Source organism: Telopea speciosissima, chromosome 4 (genome assembly GCF_018873765.1).
Source record: "Telopea speciosissima isolate NSW1024214 ecotype Mountain lineage chromosome 4, Tspe_v1, whole genome shotgun sequence".
NCBI lineage: Eukaryota > Viridiplantae > Streptophyta > Magnoliopsida > Proteales > Proteaceae > Telopea > Telopea speciosissima.
In genome coordinates, this window is record NC_057919.1 from 25,219,223 (window position 1) to 25,241,870 (window position 22,648).

Here is a 22,648-nt window from a genome sequence, read left to right on the forward strand (position 1 = left end):
ATATGCATGGGAGTATTTATAGGCTTACAACCTAACATTCTTGCCTCACTCAGAAGGTTAAGAACATACGTGATATGTCCGCTGAGACAAACTAAGCCCTTTGTTGCTTCGAATAACCTCAAATCCTCAATGCCAAGAAAATATCTGAGAGCGCCCAAATCTTTCATCTGCAAGTGTTGTTGTAAGTAAGATTTAACCTGTTCAATCCCAGAAAAATCATTATTACCAAAGGCAATAATATCATCGACATAGACAACAAACACAATAACTTTAGAGTCTCGACATTGAACAAATACTGATTGATATGATTAATATTGAGAAAAAAAGCCACATCCAACAACAACTCTACTTATCAAATCATGCTCTCGAGGACTATTTCAACCCATAAATAGCTTTGTGCGGCCTACAAAATTTTTGAGCACTCTCCCTATGAGCAACATAACTGGGAGCTTGCTCCATATAAACCTCATGCAAATTCCTATACAAGAAGGAATTCTTGACGTCTAGCTGAAAAAGTGTCCAATCAAGATTAATAGCCAAAGTGATCAAAATTCTCACACAACATGAGAGAAGGTCCCAATATAGTCAATGCCATAGGTCTGAGTATAGCCCTTGGCAACCAAACAGGATTTGAAGTGCTCAACTGAAACATCAGGATTATACTTAAGGGTATTAATGCAAAAGTCGAACTCGAACCAGGGAAAAACTAGTGAGAGATCGATTGCAACCAGGATCAACACAATAAGGAAGAACAAATTGAATAAAACTGAAACTTTATTGTTTTTTTTTGTTTACGAATGAAAGAAGAAACATAAAAGGATAAGAAGAAGAAGGGGAAATAGGATCAGCTCTCTCAGCCCATCATCCTCTCACCCAAGTAAGATTCAAGAACTCGGTTTCGGTACTGGTCATAGTTGTCAAGGCGTCGCCTAGGTGTCCAGGCGCCTTTCTCTCGCCTTGATTTTTGGTGTCGTCTTGGTTCGCCTAGGCGCCTTGGTGACTATGATACTAGTTTCATCCAGCCAAAAAACTGAGTTGGGCCGCTTAGATCTCGACGAGTTAGTGCATTTTTTTTTTTTTTGAACTCGAAGGCTGGTTTCGGTGGGTTTTAGACCTAGTTTGGGCCTGAAATTTGGTACTCAGCCTATTTTAGGCCATTTAAACACAATGGCACCATCAGATTTTGCAAAAACAAACTCCAAATAGGATCACTTCGAAACCTAGGTTGGTAGACGATGACATACTAAAATACCCTACTCTACACATATTTAGTAATAGAAAGCAATCAAAGTATTCAATTAGTGTAAAACAACTTAAATAAGCATTAGAAATGTCAAGTAGGGTATTTTACATCAATCTTAACATATATGATATACCTCTATTCCTTCCAAGTCATGTTTTTGAAGCCAGTAAGGCTCAGACTGTGCCACATAGGATTCCCATGTCAAAGTGTTGCTGAAGAAATGCATTTAGTCTACCACACAGCCTAGGTAAGTGTTGTCATCAGCTATCCGAAGTTACCCTATCCTAGGGTATGGAAGAGGCGGTTGCGATGGGAAGAATGGGATCGATCCACTGCTACTGCGATCAGGCATGTATGGCTCCAATAAACAGGTATCAGAGCCTTGTGAGTAGTTCTCGTGACTCCTGTTTATTGGAGCTCTGCTCCCTGTTCTTCTGTCTATCCCTCTGGTTCTTTATGGTTTCCTTTTTTGTTGCCTAAGTATGCTCTGCAGTTGCCGTCCCTGACGGATCCTCTGCATCAGAAAAAGGTGTGAATCATGTTTAATGTTCTTCTCCGGCTCTGGTTGGTAACGTCCCTTGAGGTAGGTATGGGTATGCAGGCAAGGCCGCTATAAAATCCCGGCACAATCGGGTTACCTCCGACCTGAGTCTAAGAGGCTTATTATTCATTCTTCACCGGTTATACTAAACCATCCCGAACCAGTTCCCAGACAGAGGTCCAGGTGCATCTCTAGTAAACAGTGGTCCCCCTTTTTTTCCTTTAACATGGCTTTACAACCTCCAGTTACGGCTCCGGTTACTCTTAAGCAATCGCGTGCGTCTAAGGTGGATTATTTGTATGAACTCGCTATACACCGGCTGAACAATGGATCCATCCGACGAATTTCCCGATCCTCAATCCTTATGATGTCTTCCCGCGGACATCCACTTCGGTTACCAGGAAGCTTCGAACCATTATTGCTCCCAAGAAGACTCAGGGTCTTAAGGAGTATGTTCAGGCTCCCCCGTTTTCACAAAACCAGGTTACCGCCAGTGGCAAGGAACAATATTTTCCGGTGAACATCAGTCCGGACTTAATCCGCCAGTGGATCCATCTTGGCTACACTCATCTTCATTTAGGTGCGGTCAAGATCGCAACAACCTTCCATGGTCGCAAAGGTCTCCCAGTGGCGATGCGTCTCAATTTTCTGGACACTCGATTCCGGAATTTCCCTCAGGCCACCATTACAGATGTTCAGACTACTCTGAACGACGACACCGTCTTCTATACTGTATACCCCAACTATAATATTTCTCTTCAGGATCCCAATCTTGCGGATGCCTGGCAGTTTTTGATACAGCTCACCGGTGCTCCCCAGAAAGAATCAGCAATTGCAGCCACCCTCCATTATCAGATCTGCTATAGGTTGCAAAATCATGCCATGAATCTCAACACTGGATTCTCCAGTAATGATGCGGCTCTCTTCGTCCAGATCGGCGAAGACAGGATCCCAACAATCACTCATGTCCCCCGACAGATTGATCGTGAGACACTCATCAAGCTTATCCCAGAATCCTGGATCACGGCATATGAATCTACCCACAACATACCTGCTGCAACACCTCCGTTGACAGCCACAAACCCCGTCTACAAATCACTTGACGACGGACGTACCATGGTCACTTATCCACGACCAACTGATATGGGTATGATTCTTCCAATCCCATCCTCGACTGCCTGGCCTCCTTGGCCTGATCAGATGGTCGCTAATGATGAATCTCCTCCTACGCCGCCTCCAAAACCTAAAAAGAAGAAGCGCGGCCCGGACTCTCTTTGGCTACGTTATCAGGCAGGTTGCCCTAACGTTGGCCCCCTTGGCGAAGATCGTGGACGATATCAGTTCATCGTCGAGTATGGCAACAGCAAACCCTGTTCAGTGGGTTGTTGTTCGTCTCCTGATTCTCCGATGACTCCTCCACCATCCACTCCTTATTGTAAGCCAGATCTGCCACCTGCTCCTCCATCTCCACCAGCGGAACCTCCGCTCATGCTTTGGCAGCAGCAGGCTATTCCATGTTATATGGCTACCAGTTCTGAAGGCATCAGCAGGAATTTCCCTCCTACAGTTGATTATGAGGATGCTGATCGCCGCTATCATAAATGGAAGATAATTCCCCCTAATGTTCTTGACAACAATGGCCAGATGGCTCACAATTCTTCTGTTGAAGCCCAGTTAAATTGGCAGGCTGAGAACGCTCTGGTTCAGAATCAGTATCTCACCAAGCTTCTCTCATATCAAGAACATCATACCCTTGCTCTCCGTCAGAATGAAGGCGACATCCGTTATCTCAAATCACGGATTGAATCTCTCCACCAGGAGCTTATGTCTATAGCTATGACGGTGAAAGATTCTGCTCAGGCCTCATATCTCATTTCTGGCCGAGAAAAAGAAAAGCGTCTTCTGGAAGAACAGCTCCGCCTAGCTCAAACTCAAACTTATCCGGCTAGTCCAACCCTGTTCCCTGACTTTGTCATGACCCCTGTTTACCATGACTATCAGGCTCCGCATAGTTTTCCTACAGCTATGTTCAAGGAGCTCCAAGATCAGCAAAGGCATCTGGCTGCACACAAAGCAAGATCCGCTAAACCTAAGCGATCTCATGACTCACCATACCAATCAGTGCCACAGCCAGTTTTTCAACCGTCCCCTATAAACATTGCTAAGCCTATGGTGCAACCCACTTTCCAACCTTTAGCCGAGCAACCTTCAGGACCCCCTGGTTTTGTTCCCTGGGTTCCTCCCAAAACCAAACCATTGCCTCCTGACTCTGCTTATACGGCTGTTCCAGCACCTGCACATCCAAATACCCTTAGCAATTACTTGACACAGTTAACTTTAGCCCCACAGGCCATCCCTGTTTTATCTGTTTCTAAGGTTTCCTCTGTCACTACTTTTTCGGACTTAGACTCCCAGTCTTCTTCAAGTCCTTTGCCCATCTATCAGACTAAGGCACCAGATGATCCTCAGGCAACTGAGCCTATCATCTACAGCAGTGATAGTGAAGTGGATACTGCTCCACATGCACCGCAACAACAGCAACAACAGCCTCAGGCCCAGCATCCCATGATGCCTCCTCAGGTTCAGGCTCCAAGCCCTTTTGGCAATCAAGACCCCAAACAACTGTTTACTTTTGACGGTCTTCCTTTCCACAAATGGCCTGAACGCATCTCCGAGTTTCATGCCTGGCTCACTGCAGAAATGTTAATTGCTGGTGCTACTGACAATACTGTCCTCACCAAGTTTTTGGCCCGCTCTCATGGTACTCTCAGAGAATGGTTTATGGCCCTTGGTGGTTATCGTCAGCTCCAGTGGACTCAGATCCCCATTGATGTTTTCATCGCCCAGTTATACAACGAGATGATTGGCCCTATTGAAAACAACCGCATCAAAGCACGGAAAGAGTACTTCCGGATGAAGCGCCGCTCCTTCCAAAAGGCGATCCAAAACATTACACCCGCACGCTGGACCGCTTCTACATCCTAGGTGGACTGGATGATCCTAACATGAAGCAGGTTTTCCTCAACTCTTTCCCTGAACCTTTGGGAAAAGAGGCTACAAAGGCTTTGCAGCAGTTTGGCCTTCGTATTGATCAGGCTCCCATAGGACGTCTCTACCAAGAGATCCTCAGCGCCCTGCAAAAGCTTTGTGATCAACAGCTCTTCTTCAAGCAATGGGAGAAGACTACCCATAAGCTCACAGATGCGTGTGATACCTCATATCTCAAGATCAAATGCAAAGATAAGGACTGCTCATGTCCTTCCAAGAAGAAGTCTCATTTCTCCAAGATCCGTCCCGGCAAATTCCGTTCTAAGCATAACCGACCTCATCGGTTCAAACGGACATCACAGCAACAGCGACCTTATCAGTTCTTCAAGCGCAAGAAATTCAGGCACAAGACTTCCACGAAGTGCTATGCCTGCGGCAAGATTGGTCATTTTGCTCGAAATTGTCCTGACAAGGCTAAACAGGCCAAGCTCATGCACATGCTTGCCCCCTTTTCTACAACAGATGACCCAGATGCAGACGTTGAATCCCTCTACTCTGTAGACGATGATTTCACGCCAGATCTACTATTCGTTCTTGAAAATTGGAACGAAGATCCAGACTCTTCTTCACCCGAATCCGAACCCGTGTCCGATGGATTTGACCCCATCTACCCGATCACCTCTTTTGACTCTCCTAAGTCACCAGCTTTGGCTGTCACCAAAACCCCTTTACCACAGGCTCCTCTTTCCATCCTCCCTACAACATGGGATCGTCCTATCAAGGTCATTGGCTATTTCGACACAGGATGTGCTAATACCATCCTTGCCCCCCAGGTTCTTCCCGCCAACTATTGGAAACCTCATCGCCAATTCTTTACTGCAGCCGATGGTGAAACTTTTTCTGTTGACCTCATTTCAAAGCATCCCATTAAACTTAGGATATTTCCCTCTCTTACCATCTCCCACACGGTGTTAGGTTCTTCTCTCCCTGGTCGAGATGCCCTTATTGGCTTTGACGTATTATGCCAGTTACCCCACCTTCGTTGGAGTATTCATGGCCTCAGTTATAAGAAGCATTTTACCCCCTGGACCACTGTTCCCAAGTTATTTCTAATGGCTCCTATTGCAGGTATCAAGGACCAATTAATCCTCAGTTGCAGTGCAGATAATCATGGTGATTTCCTCAAGAAGTGTTCCAGCCCTCTCTGGCAAAATGCTAAGTTCTTCATCCATCTTCCTTTCAAGAAGAATGAGGATATCAATCCTACCAAGGCCAGCCATTCAGGCATGAACCCTGATCATCTCACTAGTGCCCGTAAGGAGATTGCCCTCTTAGAAGCCCAAGATCTCATCGAGAAGACATCTTCCCCTTGGGCCTGCGAAGCTTTTTATGTCAACAAGAGAGTAGAACAAAAACGTGGCAAACTTCGTCTCGTGATCAACTACCAACCTTTAAATGCTTTTCTCCTTGATGACAAGCTCCCATTGCCCACACGGCCAGCCCTTCTCCTCCAGCTATCTCAAGCCAAGTTCTTCAGCAAGTTCGATCTCAAAGCAGGATTTTGGCAGTTAGGAATCCATCCTGACGATCGACCCAAGACAGCTTTCTGTATCCCCGGAGGCCATTACCAATGGAAAGTTCTCCCTTTTGGTTTGAAAGTAGCTCCATCATTGTTCCAACAAGCCATGCTGCAAATCTATGCTCCCATCCAAGAGCATGCTCTCATCTACATAGACGACATCCTCCTGTTCTCTACCACAGAGGAAGAACATGCACTCCTTCTTCAACAATTCTTGGATATCACTGTAGCCCATGGCATCATGCTTTCCCCAACAAAGATGGTTGTAGCAGTCAACACTATTGACTTCCTCGGTGTCACCATCTCCAATGGACAATTCCAGCTGCAACCCCACATTGGTCACTCTCTGCTAGAATTCTCAGATGGCCCCCTTTCTCGGCAAGAAATCCAACAGTTCCTCGGCATCATCAACTATATGGCCGAATTCCTTCCTCATCAGATCCGTATGACTAGTCATCTTCACCGCCTCCTGAAGAAAGATGCACCCCCATGGTCCGCTATTCATACCAAGGCAGTCCAGGATCTAAAGGCTCTGGCTCAGAACCTTCCCACTCTGCAGATCCCTTCTACAGGTCTCCGCATCCTCCAGACAGATGCTAGTGATACTCAATGGGGCGCTGTTCTCCTCGAAGAACTCCCGGACAAGACACGACGTATCTGTGGATATCGTAGTGGTGAATTCAAGCTCTCCGAACAACATTACCACTCCACGTTCAAGGAAATCCTTGTAGTTCGTCGCGGCATTGAGAAGTTTCAATTCTTCCTCATCGGTCATACTTTCCTGACAGAAATGGACATGACAGCTTTCCCAAAGATGTTACAGTTCAAGCAGAAGCAACTTCCTGAATCTCAGCTCCTCCGATGGGCTCAGTGGTTTTCCCAATGGTCATTCAAGGTTCACCATATCAAAGGCAAGGACAATGTGCTTGCAGACTTCCTCTCTCGCACCAAGAAGAAATTACCATTATCTTCTTCCATCCCTGTCCTTTGCATGCCTCTAACTCCAGGTGCTTCCTCTTCTTCTTCCCCAGCACTTCCACCACCTGACCCTTTGCTCCGGCTTCTACCAAGGCTTCCAGCCTCTCTATTCAGCCATCTTTCTCTTCGTACCCTGAAAGCATATAGCATCTCTGCATACCAGTCTGTCCTCCTGTCCATTGTTCACACCAGTGGTCTTCAATTTGACTGGGTAGCTTGTCACCCAGACTATCCTTTCCTTACCCCGTTTGCTATTAATCCAGCCTTATTTGACAAAGAATGCGTGGTCTTCTTCTGGCACCTTCTTGCAGTCCATAAGGTAGCCCTCACCTTTAATCGCCATACCCTCTGGCATTACCTCAGCACAGTCTCCACCATCTTCTCCAACCCAATAGGCTCAGCCTATTTTCGTCTTCAACGACCCCAGTGCTTAGCCCGTTTTCTTCGTCTCTTTGCTCCTATTCCTACTTGGCTTCATCATCTCTCAGCCCTTGATGAACTTCCCTTTGTCACCTACATCTTCCATCGACCACCGGATTTCATCCATCATCATCTGGTTACTCCCCCCATATTGGATCATAACCTCATTGCTTATGACCCTACCTTTACCTTTCATGAATCCAGCTCTCAGGATCTCTTCATCCATCGAGATCAGTCGGATGAGCATAAGGCTCGATGGTTCTCTTTCATGACAACCATGTGCACCCATAATCACGTTGATCCAGCCGCCTTGCCCTCTTGTCTTCTGCAAAGTACCAACACGGCTTGGGAAGTCAACAACGTCCTGCAACATCCGTTCATCCATCGCATCATGAGCGAGCACATGGAGTTCGAGGTCGATCATGCCCTAGACCTCTTCATTCCCTACACCAGCGATACCGACTTTGATATGGATTAGTATTTTATATTTTTGAATGTATGTCTGTATGTCAGTTTGTATTGAGTATGTATGTATGTCTGTATGTCAGTTTGTATTGAGTATGTACGTTTGTATCGACAGCAATCAGCATCAGTCAGATGGCAGTGTCGTTCATCCACAGTTCGACGAAGACTTTGTAGTCCCAACCACAGTTAGGTGAAGACTTTGTAACCACTATGGTTTGGTAAGATGAAGACTTTGTAACCACTATGGTTTGGTAAGATGAAGACTTTGTAACCAACTAAGGTTAGGTAAGATGAAGACTTTGTAACCAACTAAGGTTAGGTAAGATGAAGACTTTGTACTCCTTTGTAACCGCAGTTAGGTTACCCTCTTCCTTATTTAAGCAGCTCGTCTGCTCCATTGTAAACATAGAAGTAAATGAAATGAAACACTCTGAATATGGTATCAAAGCCTTGTGAGTAGTTCTCGTGACTCCTGTTTATTGGAGCTCTGCTCCCTGTTCTTCTGTCTATCCCTCTGGTTCTTTATGGTTTCCTTTTTTGTTGCCTAAGTATGCTCTGCAGTTGCCGTCCCTGACGGATCCTCTGCATCAGAAAAAGGTGTGAATCATGTTTAATGTTCTTCTCCGGCTCTGGTTGGTAACGTCCCTTGAGGTAGGTGTGGGTATGCAGGCAAGGCCGCTATAAAATCCCGGCACAATCGGGTTACCTCCGACCTGAGTCTAAGAGGCTTATTATTCATTCTTCACCGGTTATACTAAACCATCCCGAACCAGTTCCCAGACAGAGGTCCAGGTGCATCTCTAGTAAACAGTGGTCCCCCTTTTTTTCCTTTAACATGGCTTTACAACCTCCAGTTACGGCTCCGGTTACTCTTAAGCAATCGCATGCGTCTAAGGTGGATTATTTGTATGAACTCAGCTATACACCGGCTGAACAACAGATCCATCCGACGAATTTCCCGATCCTCAATCCTTATGATGTCTTCCCGCGGACATCCACTTCGGTTACCAGGAAGCTTCGAACCATTATTGCTCCCAAGAAGACTCAGGGTCTTAAGGAGTATGTTCAGGCTCCCCCGTTTTCACAAAACCAGGTTACCGCCAGTGGCAAGGAACAATATTTTCCGGTGAACATCAGTCCGGACTTAATCCGCCAGTGGATCCATCTTGGCTACACTCATTTTCATTTAGGTGCGGTCAAGATCGCAACAACCTTCCATGGTCGCAAAGGTCTCCCAGTGGCGATGCGTCTCAATTTTCTGGACACTCGATTCCGGAATTTCCCTCATGCCACCATTACAGATGTTCAGACTACTCTGAACGACGGCACCGTCTTCTATACTGTATACCCCAACTACAATATTTCTCTTCAGGATCCCAATCTTGCGGATGCCTGGCAGTTTTTGATACAGCTCACCGGTGCTCCCCAGAAAGAATCAGCAATTGCAGCCACCCTCCATTATCAGATCTGCTATAGGTTGCAAAATCATGCCATGAATCTCAACACTGGATTCTCCAGTAATGATGCGGCAAACCTTGACCCAGTGCTTTGAGTGTCAAAGTCATGGCCATAGTGTACTGACTGTGGCTACCCATACCCAAGGTGGAAAAACCACAAAAATCAGCTCACAAGCATTACTTCCCTCACTTCTCTGTCGAGTTCACAGAGATGGTCAAGTTTTGGCGAGATCTCGACTGTCTCAGTCGAGATGTTTGAGTTTTAAACTTAAGCTTGGTCCAAATCTCGGTCGAACCGAAATCTTGAACCGAGATCTCGACTCGACCTAGTTAGGGTACTTTTTTATTTCGCCTTCAGACTCGTCTCGGCTTTTGAAAAAAAAACAAGATATTACCGAGTTCTTGAACTATCACAGCTTCAACCATAACTCTTTTCTCTTCAATCTCAATTCTTCTCTGCTCAGCCTCGTACTATTATTTTTAATAACCCAATTACAAAGCAACCCAGTCCCAATCTAATTAAGAAACTAAATAAATCTACAAAAGGAAACTTCTAATTCATAAAACCTATAAAATCTAGTTACCATACATCAAATTAAAAACTTCTATTTTGGGGAACAAAATAAAAATAGTAACAAACTGAAATTAGAAGCTACCTAAAAAATATACTTTTTAAAACTGAAAATAGAAACTAAACTATGGCAGCATTAGGATAGAATCTTTGTCCACTTGATGGGCCCACAAGATCTTCTAAAAAGCATCCCCACACAAGGCAAATATGGGTTGTGACACTGTTCATGTGAACAGTGGTTGGTCCTTTTTTCTTCATATTTCGATCTACATCAGGTATACACCCTAACAACACTGTACAAGATCCATACCTGAAGTCTTGCAAGAAAGCAATGCATCCATTTCCACATTCATAACGGACTTCCACTGAGGCTGAGATAAAGCATCTTGGTATTTTCTCCTTATAGTATACTGTCTGTGGTCAAAATTTTAGACAAATACCCTAAGCACATGCAGTTTTAGGATTTTGATTTATGTGATTTAAAGGTTTTCACCCTTCTTTGCGATTTTCTGTTTTGAGGTTTTCTGGATACTGTTTTGGGCCTCTTGCATTTAGTTATTGTACCTTGCTACTATTGTTGTTATTGGTGGTGTTTCTTGTGACTGATTATATTTGGTTTATTCTCTGTGAAAGAATTCTGCTACCTATAACGGTATGGCTGATTCTAAGCGTCCTGCAGATACCGTATCAAAATGAATGGGGCTTCAAATTGTCTTCTCTAGGCTCAGACAGTTAGGGCGCGTTTGGTAACGTTCAGAACGCTGTTCAGAACAGTTCTTTTGTTCTAAAAGAACAAAAAAACATGAAAATCCGTTTGGTTGTCTGGTTCGTTTTTTCATTCTTTTAGAACGAACCAGAGGAAAATTCCATCAAAAGAACGAGAACAACAAATTGAAGGCTATCATCGAGGAAAAAGGGGAAAACCCGTGATTTTCAGGTGATTTTCTCTCTCTCGCTCTCTCTTCGCTCAGAGGGCTTCTCTTGTTTCTGGTCAAGTGGGGAAGTGGAGGAGACTTGCAAGTAAACAGGAGCTTCAAGGTGATTCTTTCTCTCATCTCTCTCGCTCAGAGGGCTTCTCTCATTTCTGGTCAAGTGGGGAAGTGAAGGAGACCTGCAAGTAAACAGGAGCTTCAAGGTGATTCTTTTATCTCTCTCTCTCTCTCTCTCTCTCTCTCTTGCTATCTCTTTCTCTCTATCTCTCTCTGTCTCGCTCTCTCCCTCTCTCTCTCGCAGTCTCTGCAACTCGCTCTTGGGCACCACTTCTCTGTTTGAGTCGATTGGTCGTAGACGCTTTTCTTCGGCTCTGCCTTCGGAGATTCTTCTTAATCTGCTTTCTCCGATTCAACTTCCTCCTCTGGGACCTCTAGCACTTGTTCATGCACTTCCTCTGCTCCGCCGAGTTCGTGATCTTCAATTTCTTGAGCTACTGGTTGATCTAGGTCAGGAGTCTGTGGTGGTACGATTTCTGGATCTCGATCCTGTTCTTTCAGTTTTGGTGAGGTTAGTTGCGATGATTCTTCTTCATGTGAGATTTTAGGTGATTTTGTTGAAGTTTGTCCAATCCGATCGTCTTCTTCTCTTGTTATTGGTTTAGGTTCTTCTTCTGTATCTGGCTTAAGCTCCTCTTGAACATCATCCCTTTCAGATGTCTCTCCATCAGAATTTTCTTGCTTCACTTCCTCAATTTCAATCCCTCGAATTCCTCTGGTCTTCTTCGGCATGACAATTGTTAAAATTGAGTCTTCCTCGTTGAACTTCGCTTTGATTCAATCCAGAATGACGCCATCGGGGATCCAAAAGACCTTGTATAAAACCTCAAAAAAACAACCAAAACCCATCTCTCGTCACTGATTGAAACCCTCATTCCCATCTCTATTTTCGATTCCCACTAGCCAAAACCTCAATCATGTTCATCGACCCCACCATCTCCATTTGTTTATTTCCCTCTTCTCTCCATTTCTGCAAACCCATCTCCCATCTTCACCATTTTTTATTCTTAAATTCCATTTTCCACCGAACCCTTTCTTTTTTCTTTTCTTCCATTTCTTCCATTCATTCTCCTTCCACCAACCTAAAACGACCCCCGTAATGATGCATATTTTAGGGTTTGGTGTTCTTAGATTTTTGTTGAACTCCTTCCAAGCCTCAATTGATAAGGTGACACTAGCTATTTTCAAGCTAATGAAGAAATGAAATTTGGGCATGGTGGAGTACTTCAACAAGATCTGAAAGTCTTCAACTCTTCATCTTTTTAGATGATGATGGCATTATTGTGATTAAATTACAATTTGGAGGAACAGGTTTTACCAAACGCCATTTTCGCTCTGAACACGTTCTTAAGACCGTTACCAAACGGCCATTTTCATACACAGAACGGCGTTCTAGACCAGAAACGCCAAAGAACGTTTCTAGTCAAGAATGGGTGTTCTTTGTTCAGACCGTTACCAAATGCAGCCTTAAAGTTTGTGTCACAGCCAAATGGAAGATGGTCTATCTGAACTAATCTCCACCTGCTACGACATCTACTGAGTATATGGAGTGGATGACTGAAAATGCTACATTACTTTATTGGTTGTGGAATAGTGTGGGGCCTTCTGTAATTGCCAATGTTATGTTTCATACCACAGACAAGGGTTTCTAGGATGATCTCAAAGAAAGCTATTCTCTAGATAAGAATATGTCTAGAGTTTATGATTTGTATGGAAAGTTCTCTTTTAAGCAAAATGGCAAATCTGTTGGCAATTATTATTGTGCTCTAAAGGGTGTGTGGGAGGAACTCAATGTGTACTAGCCTCTCTCTACAGATTTGAAGTTCTTAAATCTCAACGTGCTGGATTTGTGATTGCAAAATCTGAATCCACCCCCTTCTAAGGAAAGCTCTGATACCATGTGATGTGCATGTTCAAGAATTTAGGGTTCTAATAGACAGAAAACAGCATAGGTGGTTGTACACCAAAAAGTAAGGAAAAACCCTAACACACTTAGAACAGGAATCAAGAAGGAATCCCAGGTATTGAAATCAAAGCTCTGATACCATGCGACAATAACAGAACCTGAATCAACACTTGGTCATAAGAATGAGAGAAGAGAAGTCGAGGAGGAGAAGAAGAACAGACGACGAGAGAGGATGAGAGAATACTGCCCACAGCTTGAGAGAATGGCAGAACTCCCAAACTGTGGGTGGGGCCTGGGGGGAAGTTTATATATTAATATAAAAAGTAGAAATTACAAATAGACCCTTGGGTCTACAACTTAAGACTAGACTTAAGTGGACTTTACACTTAAAGATAGAAAACTAAAAAACCATTACAATAATACCCCTATAGAATCTGCACCAACTTAACGATCATCATCCAAGGTTGTTTCCTCACCAAAACATTAAGGCATAGATCCTATGATCAACACAATGTATAGCTGCTGTATCATCATTAATAACAAAAGGATAGAGGTTAAATCAGATGATGAAACAAGGTTGCATGGGAGTGGTAATGTAAGACTAAATTAGGATTAGTTTAGCCCCAAATAAAACCCACAAACCAAATTAGAACAAACTCAACAAAGGCAGAATTAGAAGTCTTAGGAAATCAAGCCAAACCAGCCAATGGAGTTCAACCAAACTTGGATCAATTGGTGCTTGTTTGGAGTAGAAGCACTGCTGAAAGTCTCACTTGATTCTGATGGTTGAATTGGAAGTTATGGCAGCAACACCAAAATAGAAAGTTATATCCTGCAGGCCAAACCAGCCACCAGTTGGGGCTCAAGTTTGGATCGAGTGGAGGTCTTGTGGAATTGATAATCTGCAGCAAGTTTAGTGAAGTGAAGTTATGAAGGGGGAATGAAAATATAAGGTTAAGGCTTGGAAACAATCCAGCCAATAGAACAGGCTAGAATGGGGTGGTTGATGCCTTGATGGGGTGATGTTATGCTCCAAAACCCAACAGATTTTGATGGTGGAATCTGGAGTTATGTGGATCTGAAGTTGCAGCAACAAATCAACTTGCAGGTTCAGCGGTAGCCTTCAATCGATTGGTTACAACAGCAACAGGTCTGGACCTTGTTTGTTACTTGATTCTGATCTTCAAGAGGTCCTCACAGCACTTGCAATAAGCTTCGAATGGCAGCAGAAACAAAGGGGATCGAACAGGGTAGGGAGGATAGGAAGATAAAGAGAAGAAGATAGAAGAAGAAGGGGGTAGGGGATGGCTTTCTCAGCCTGGGTCTCTCACCCACAGCTATCTCAGCTGTTGAAACAAGGATATTCTTCTATAAATGATGGCAACATGGCCTGAAAATTCTATTCTCCAAAATCTGTTTCTATTACAAGAGGGGATGCCTATTTAATGGAATAGGTCAGCTTACAAAATTAGAAACTTAAGAAATAGTGACTACTAAAGAAATAGCAACTTCTAAAAAAATAGAAACTAGGCTTTATTGCTCAGCCAATATGTAGGAACAAAATTAGAAACTAGTAAATATAGTAACTACTAAAGGCTGCAATCATAAAAATAGAAACTAAGGTGCACCAATCCTAGTTGACTGGTCAAAGGAGAAGCTGTTAAAATCGTGGAGCATCTTTGGGCAGCTTCTAGAAGCCCTGCTGGATTGGCTCGAGTTGGTCCTGCTGGGCTGGCTCGAACTGGTCCAGTTCTGGCTCAAAAAGGACCTGGTTCGATGGTTTTTCTGCTACTTCCTCTGGCCAGAATCTACATCAAATGGGGTGGGAGAGGAGGAAACCCATAGAATTGGAGTTCGTTGACTACAGGACAAGCTTCAAAGGTGTCATGTGGCAAGCACATGCCTTAGGAACTAAGCTCTCATCTGAAATTTTAATAAGATGGTAGTGACTAGAGATTGTGTGTTTCCCTCCTCCAGGAAATAAAAAAAAATAAAAATAAACTAGTGATTGCATTTTAAAGTGTAGAACATGGTCTATTGAGAAATGTCGCAGTCATGGAACATGTAAGATAGCCAAAAAATAATGTTCAACTGAGCAGAAAGACAAGGAAGATGGAATCAGGAATGAACGGCACTCTCATTGAAACCCAAGGGTAGCTCCAGCTGCCAATAAAATAATGCGGAGTTTATTTTGATGGTCTGGAGCAGTGTTTTAAAACTGAGAAAAAGGGAGGGACAAGAGAGGAGACTCCAACATTTTCCCATCCCTACACCCAAACGGCCACTTGGGAGATGTTATAATAAGAGACTGATTGGGACTACTGTATGATTTCCAGGGCTCAGATGGCATCCTGGCATTCCTTTACAACAACTGGTATGGACGTGTAAATGAAGACCAATGTGTATATGTAATAAACTAAATGAAAATTTTGTAAAGTTATAGTACTTAGTAGTGAAGCTGTCGATGTTTTGTGGCGTAAAATGTTAGCGTATCAAGAAACATACAATCATAGGATGACTGTGATGTACAAAATACAATTGTTGAATGAGTGAAAATACTAGGAAAGATGCAGTCAGAACTTAACAAACCACTCTTGTGATAACCCAAGAATAGCTCCTGTGTCCAATGAATAATGAAGAGTTAATTCTATGTAATTAAATCTGTTTAAACAAACACCACAAAACACAAACAAACAAAACAGAGCAAATGAAGATGACAGAGATTTAACGTGGTTCACACACCAATATGATGTGCTACGTCCATGGGCAAAGCTGAAGATGATTCACCATGTAAAATGGAAGAAGATTACAGTGACGATTTCTCAAGAACACCAAAACGGCAGCAAGAACTCTCATCGAAAAACCTTAGCTCGAAAATCCCCAAATGTCACTTGTTTCACTTGGTTTTACAACAAGACGGGTAAAACATATAAATACTCCTTCAAGCGGGTCGGGTTGTACCGTAATGCGGGGGCTTTAACCCCGCACCCCAAAGAAGATCAGTGATGGACTTCGAGCTTGAGCAGACCTCAAAATAAAAAACCATTCGGATCACCATCCAAAAATGTCGGAGCAGGCAGATCTTCGAAAACAGGTACAAGAATTCGAGACACGCATAACAAAATGAAAGAAACCTGAATACATAGTTTCCACTTTGCTTATTGGATTCTCATGCTATGATATAGTTTGTACCTTGGGTAAATGACACTTGCAAAAATATGTAGGAATTTCCTGGCAGGGTGCTCGATATCAGGAGAACATATCGGTTGCCAACCTTTGGGATTGCAAGTACATGATAGGCTGAAGTGAAGATTTGGACCTGACACCACTTCCATTTTTTGAATTCATAAACAATATTTTGTTTCGACTTGAGAATGAGTTGCAGAAGATAGGAGGATTCAGCATTGCTGGTTACAGTTTGGGAGGTTTTTTTGGTGGCTTAACGTTGAACAAAATCACTTGGGTTAAATCTAGATACATATGCAGTGGGTAATGTAGGATCAAACATATAGACACTATCATTTTTACGATAGACTCAGTTTTTGAATTTGAATAGTATGATCATTTTGAAACTAAACAGAGGCTCAGCTTTAAGAATATACTTCTCAGAACTGAAAACGTTAAAAAAAAAAGACTGTCCTGTCCATAATTTCCCTTTTTTTTTTCCAAATCATTTTCAATTTGTGGAATTTTGGGCATGTTGTATAGCTAATTGAAGTGTTCAATGATATGTAAATCTAGGTACCCATGTACTGACCATGTGGAGATTATCTAAGGCTGAAAGTGGACCTTGTGCTTTCAATTTTCTTCTTGTTATTTCTAGGAGGTCTTAATATTATTACCATATCATGGCTTGGGATGCATTAGTCATTGCAAATATTTATGTTTTTAACAGTGCATGAGAATTGTAATCAAGTGGCATTTCAAATCTATTTGTAGGAAGTGTGAAGAAGCTGAATTTGCTGGTAAGATCAGTCATATAACAAAAGGTTGGTAAGATCTCAGATAGATTGATGCAGCTCCGAGTAGGAAGAAGAAGAAGAAGAAGAAGTCCTGAACTTAGGGCTTGATTAGGGAGCCATAGATTAGGATTATTATTCTCCATACTTAGTTTATTTTCCTGTTTTTAGATTGAACTGGTTTAGAATTGGTTGCACCCAATTGGTTCAATTGGTCTAATTTAAGTGAAGTGTTCCTATTGGTTAATAGGTACTTAAATCCTATTGGCTAGTATGGAATCTTCTTTTAAATTAGTTGTTTTAAGTTAGATTCTTTCAACTTAAGTTAGTAGGGTTAAATAGGTCTTTTTACTGTTTTAAGTTATTAGTTTTAGTTTTAATTCCTTCCCTTTCACGATTTTGTGAAGGAGAAGTCATTAACTTGTATTAGGATTTGGCATAAAGCCATATTATGAGTAAAGTAAATCGTGGAGGCTCCCCCACATTGAATTTTGAATAACAAAAGACTGTTTGCTGCTGCTGCTGCTCCTGCTCCTTTGTGAGTGTAAATCCTTGTGGATCTCAAGGTGGATAGGGTAGCTGGACTCCTGCGACTCCTTGCATCGAGAAGATTGGGAGGTTCCCTCAATTTTCAAGCTGCTGCCGGTGGATTCCTGCTGTAAGTTTGAGTGATTAAATTCTGTTTTCCGTTCGTCCTCCCTCCCAATCGATTCCCCCTTTATTTTTAGTTTGAATCCCATAAACCCTAATTCTTCTAGAACCTGTCCAGCCTTCATCCTTCATCTGTTTTTCATAAAAATCAGACCACAGCCCCCTCATACCAACCCCTCCACTCGACCAAACCTGCAGTCTCAAATATCCACCAAAACCCTAGATTCCCCTACCACCATTAAAACCCCAAAAAACCCTAAATAGCCTATTTTCTGTCTAGAGCTAACCACCCATCAGAATCTGTCCATATTACATTCGAACCTCCCTCCTACACACCTGAACACTCGACCCTAACCCCTGGGTCAGATTCCCATTATAAACCCTAGTTTTGACTACTTGGCTGTTTCCCTAAAACCCAAAACCTAACCCTAAAAATTCTGGAAATTGAATTTTGTTTCAAAACTTGTTAAAATCTGTTTTAATAGCTTCCCCTAAGCCTGCCTATTAAAATCAGATATACATTACCCCATTTCCCCATATCTAACCCTAGAATTTAGCTTAAAAACCCTAATTCTGCCCAGCCAAATCAGCAGCCTTATTAGATCCTATTGCTTGGCCTCTAGTGGGATTTTGTCTCCTATCTAGAGCTACATTATAGATGATGACTTCAAAATTTTTAAAAAAAAGGGTAAACATCTTGTACACCCCCTGAGGTTTGTTGACCTGTCATGTAGACCCCACGATTTTTAAAACCTTACTTAGAGACCCACAAACCTCACGGTGTTAATTAGGTGTTAGTTTTACAATGTAAAAGACCAAAATAGCCTTTGTACATCTTTTATAAAGTAGCCAAAAGAAAATTACATTCGTACCCTTATCTTTGGGCTTAATGGAGGTGTTGAGGAAGAGATTTTCAAGAGCGCCACATATGACCTGCTCAGCCTCTTCACGAGCAGTGGCCATGGAAGGTCGAGGAGGGATGTAATGGATCGCCTTGGGGACATAAGTCTCCTCACCGAGGCCTGAACGCTCAAGGATTTGCGCTGGAGGAAGAGGTTTTCAAGACCTGCTTTTGTTTTGCTTCTCCCTTTTCGCCTGGTCAATCTCTCTTTCTCTCTCTCTCTCTCTCTCTCTCTCATCTCTTTTTGACCACCAGAAAACCCTAAAAAAGCTAAAGAGCAGCGAGCAGATTTCACAACCACAACCTTGGATTCCTTTTGTAGCTCACTCAAGCATTTTTTTTTGGGTGTTGATTATAAACCTTTCTCCCAATTTTCAAATAATCCATAAAAAAAATTGGATTTTGAACAATTCCATTCCAACCCCATTGAAAATTTGTAGTTTGATTGCACAGGTTGCAGGGAAAGGTAAATCCTAACCTTGGGCATTTTTTGCAAAGTGGCTGCCCTCAGGCTCAAACCCCCATCTTTATTCTGACAACACAAACTTTTATCATTGCACCAAGCAGAACCCAAGAACCATTTCAGACTCTAGATTGAAGATGTCTTTTGAAATATAAACCAGAATTTGAAATTTTAGGAAGCCCTAATGTTAAATAAAAAAACCGTTCCAATTTTATCGGAGGTCTCCGAAGATAGATGGAAATGCATTGAAGTCATGGTAGTGCCACTCCCTCCGGCCAACCCTCCACCCTCCACCACCCCTCCACCCTCTACTGCCCCCTTCACTCAATCTCCCCCTGTCTCCACCACCGCTGCTCCCCCCCTCTCCTCTCTTCCCTTCATTACCACTAATACTCCCTCACCTTCCGCTACTCCTGCCCCTGCAAAAAACTGGGCCAACCACCTCTTCCACTGTGACTCATCCTCTTCTGCAACTTCCCTACACTTTATCCAACCTTCCTCTGAGAATGGCGCTACTTACGCCCTCTGCCCAAACAGTCTTTTAGCACCTGAAATCAATAAATGGAACTAATGTCTTGTGGGCCATTTCCTTGGGGCCAGACCCTCCTTCAATGTAGTCAAAGCCTCCCTCTCCAAGCAATGGAAAGCTCTTAGAGTGCTAGACCTCTTCCTGCTTGATAATGGAGTTTTTATCTTCAAATTCTACTCCCCCGATGTCAAAGCTCGAGCCTTTGCTGGCGCCCCTTGGATGGTTGGCTCCAAACCAATCTTCCTTCGCCAATGGACTCCTTTTATCCAGCTCCACAAGGTCGACCACAACTCCATTCCCTTGTGGATTACCCTCCCTGGCCTTCTGTTGCACTACTGGAGCCAAGAGTGTCTCAGCCGGCTAGGCTCGGTCATTGGGGTACCGTTGGACTCAGATGAACGAACCTCTAAGATGCTCAGACTTTCCTTCGCCCGCCTCTGTGTCGACATATCTGCCGCTTGCCCCCTTCCCTCCTCTATTACCATCGTGGAGGACGATGGTTTCGATGATCGAACGACTTGTGAAGTACGATGGTTGCCGCCTTGCATCCATCTGTAAAGTCTTTGGCCACCATTACTTGTCTGTTCAGGGAAAGCCCTTGCAGTCCTGCTCCGCGGTTGCTACCCCAGTAGTTACTGTCTCGACTGAAGCTGCTTCTACTGCCCTTGTTTTGTCTGAAGTTCTACTTGCAGTCTCCGCTTCGCTAGATGCTACAAATGTCGACTCTCTCATCTCTGAAGACCACGATCTCCCGCAGCTTTCACCTCCCGTCGATCTACCTCTTCGGGTAAGATCTTCCTCTCGCCGCTGCAACTCTTCCCGCCGGCGCAAAAATAATCGTCGCGTTGCAGCCCTGCCGGAGAAACATCTTGGAAAGGCAGCCCAGATGCCTGCTTGCTCTTCGAAACCTGCTGTGCCCCTGACCTCTGCGTCGACTACCGTTGCTTCTGGTGGAACAGAGACTCTGCAGTGTGATACCCTGTCCACTCAGCCGCTTTGCAAGCCCTCTGATTTGGCTATTTCAAGCTATTCAACAAGCCCTGCTTGCACCTCGAATGACGCGACTTCCACTTTGATGTCTCGGAGCCCCTTGGTCCGTGAGGACTTTTCTGCTGATCGAGGAGGAGCTTCTTCACGCCCTGTCTCCTTTGCAAACCAGGACTTGCCTCTTCAAGCTCCCTCTGCTGCTGAAGATGCCCCTGCCCCCGAAGCTCTGGTCAACGATGCCTTCTCTGGTGATGGAAGTTCGACTCCTGCGCTCGCGTCAGGTTTGCATAACCCCCCCAACCCCTTTCCCCCTTTTGTAGATCCCCCCCTCTCCCACCTTTGCCCTATTCACAACTACCCCCCTTGCTTCCTTCTCCTCCACTTTTAAACCCCCCTGTCCCCACTTTACCTTCTCCTGACAAATGTCCTCTCAACTTACTTTCCAACCATCACACCCATCCTCAACTTATTCCCCCATCCCCTTGTCTTTCTGGCCCATCAACCCTTTTAACAGCCATCTGGCTCATTCACGCTCAAGCCCATCAACCCACTTCCATTAACTCTTCTCCCAAGCCCTTCAGTCCTAAAGCCCATTTAAGCCCACGCAAAACTTCCACGACTGCCTCACCCATCAAGCCCACACTCTCCTCCTCTTTAACCAGTTCCAAAACCCTTAAAACCTCTTCTAAACCCACCCCCCCTAAGCCCATCCTTTCGTCCATAACCACCGGTTCCAGTAGTCTTAAATTCTCCTCTAAACCGATCCCACTTAAGCCCACCCATGCCGACCTTCGTTCTTCTTTTCCTTCTCAACCGAACCCCCCTCCCCCATTTAACTCTTATTTTGCCTACAATCTTCCTATAATTAACCCCCCAGCCCATCTCCTCTTAGCCCATCTCCCTGATCCACCTCCCCATCCCCCTGATCCTTCCCCTCGGCCTCTTCTAACCCGGTCCACTTCTGAATCCCAATTCCCCACCCTTCCTGAGGACCCTCCCCTTGCTCCAATTCCTGCTCTCCCCCCCCCCCCAGCCACTTGGCCTTTTTAGACCCTCTCCCCCTTGGCGCCCTTATGTTCGCAACCCGGCTATTGTCTTTTCTTGCAGACGATACGGGAGTGTTCCCCCTAGGTCCTCCCTGCCCTCTATCCCCTAGTTATATCCGTTGGTTTCATTTGGAACGTTAGGGGCCTCAATTCCCTAGCTAAGCACCATGAAATTAGATCGTTCATCAACTCCTCTCACTCCTCCTTTTGTGCTCTCCTAGAGACCCATGTCCTCCAAGAGAATTCCTCTCGTATTGCTATTTCTATTGCTCCTTCTTGGTCCTTGCTCTCTAACTACACCCATTCCCCAAATGGTCGTATTTGGATACTCTGGAATCCCGCCAAAATCCACATTTTCATCTCTCACTCCTCCTCCCAACTCCTTTACCTACATCTTTCCTTCCCGAATTCCCCCTCTTCCATCTTCCTCACTGTGGTCTATGCTCACAATTTGGCTGTTGACCGTCTAGCCCTTTGGAATGACCTATCTCTCTGCAAATCTGGGATTAATTCCCTACCTTGGGGTGTGGGCGGTGATTTCAATGTGGTTAGATATCAATCCGAAAAATTTGGAGGTCGACCCATTGACCTTCCCTCTGTCAACTCCAATGATTGCATTGAAGATCTCGGTCTTGATGATCTTCGGTGGTCTGGGTCTCCTCTTACTTGGCACAACAGATGGATTGGCCTTGAGCGGGTTGCCTATAAGCTAGACCGCCTCCTCATTAATGACTCTTGGCTCACTACCTTTCCTCATTCTCATGCTACTTTCCACCCTCAGGGCTTATCCGATCATTGTCCTTGCCTCCTTCTTATCCAGCCCTATTCATCTTTTGGCCCTAAGCCATTCAAATTCTTCGACATGTGGTCCTCCTATGCCGACTTTCAAACCACTTTTCTCCAAGCCTGGCGCCCTCCTGTCCATTTCCCGTCCCTTCCTCTCCTCGCCTTCGCCTCCAAGCTCCGTAGTACCAA

The 22,648-nt window shown here is 44.1% G+C and overlaps 1 protein-coding gene and 1 long non-coding RNA gene across 2 annotated transcripts in view; both read left to right on the plus strand.

Moving 5' to 3' along the window:
* Nucleotides 1-22,648, plus strand: part of LOC122660478 — a 33,755-nt gene that overhangs the window by 6,022 nt on the left and 5,085 nt on the right. The window lies entirely within an intron of this gene.
* Nucleotides 125-12,409, plus strand: LOC122660479. Its single transcript, XR_006332698.1, has 3 exons — nt 125-199; nt 2,235-2,237; nt 12,400-12,409. It is a non-coding gene; the product is annotated as an uncharacterized LOC122660479 (long non-coding RNA).